The following is a 1,404-nucleotide window of genomic DNA, read 5'->3' on the forward strand; positions in this document are numbered from 1 at the left end:
CTGGGGCCAGGAAATGCATTCCAGCTTCGCTCCCCCTGCCTCTGCTAACTCATAAAAGACCCCCCAAGGTAAACAGGCTGTAGCTGGCATCATCTCCTGTGGGGTGAGAGTTAGTTGTGCCCTAAAAAAAAACCCCACAAAAACAAACAAACAAAAATTAATAAAGCCCTGTGCTTATTCACAATGATCCTAAAAATCTAAAAGGCAAGGCCAAGGAGCTGTCATTTTTCCTTAGTGCAGTTTGACTGACTGGGGTCTTTCCACTCATTGTGGACACACAGATTCAGAAAATTCCAGCCCTACCCCTATAAACCTGGTATTGGAGCCCGGGCTGCTGTGGGAGTGCAGGCTGAGCCAGCGCTGCCTGAAGGAATTCAGTAGGAGCAATTATTTTCTTGTGGAGCTTTTCTTGGTATGTGCAGAAGTGCAAAGCACCATTTAAAAACTCACCAGAGGCAAGGAAATTTACTCAACATTAGTGTTTTTTAAATGGTGAAGAAACAAAGAGGGAGGAAAAAAAAAATCAATTTTTAAAAGCCTGAGGGTAACTAACTTTTGTCATTTCCGTAGCACATCACACTGTGCCACCCACTTTCTTCTGTACTTTCCAAAATTCGTATCGGGTTGAGAAGACAGAGGCTGAACCCAGGTACAAGGAGTAATTCTGACTGCAAGTCATAAAACCTCCAAAGTGAGGTTTGTAACAGAAACACTTCCACCAGAAAACAACTGCAATAGCAGAACTGAAACATGAAGTTAAGGTACATAATAGAAACTTCAGAATTACACAACAAAGCTTTATCCTTTTCAAATTGCTAAAAATACTTTCACACGTGGGAGTTGCAAAACCAGTTAATGACGCTGTTACAGGTCACTGTTACTGCCACAGAGGTGTGAGCAGTTACAGTAAAGAGGGGACAACGTGCAGAGAACTCCATGTTATTTTCCAAAGGTGACTTCATGCATCACTCCAACAATAAGGGCAAATCAACTGAAATCCTCATCCAGTGGAACACAGGAGAAATCCCAGTTTTTGGAGGTACCTGTGCTTATCCTTGCTCATTTCCTCTTAAGTAAAACATTATTTCCAACTCCATGTTCTTTGCTTCAGTCCCAGGGTCTGTGAAGAAGGGTGGGTTTTTCTATCTCATGTTCTGGTCAGTGACACAGTGGGTGACACGGCAGGGCTGGATCCATGTGAACAGCTCTCAGCTAATCCTGCTTTGTGCTTCAGCCACTCCCCGCCGTGGCTGAGGGGCCCAGCTCCGTGCACGGGCTGTCACCCCGAGTGTGGCCGCAGGGTGACACAGAGCTGTCCCAGCACCTGCAGCGCCAGGGCAGCCCTTGCCCTTCGATCAACTCAGCACCAAGCAGTCATGAACAAACAGCACCGCCATAAAGCCG

This window comes from Hirundo rustica, chromosome 13 (genome assembly GCF_015227805.2).
Source record: "Hirundo rustica isolate bHirRus1 chromosome 13, bHirRus1.pri.v3, whole genome shotgun sequence".
Classification (NCBI taxonomy): domain Eukaryota; kingdom Metazoa; phylum Chordata; class Aves; order Passeriformes; family Hirundinidae; genus Hirundo; species Hirundo rustica.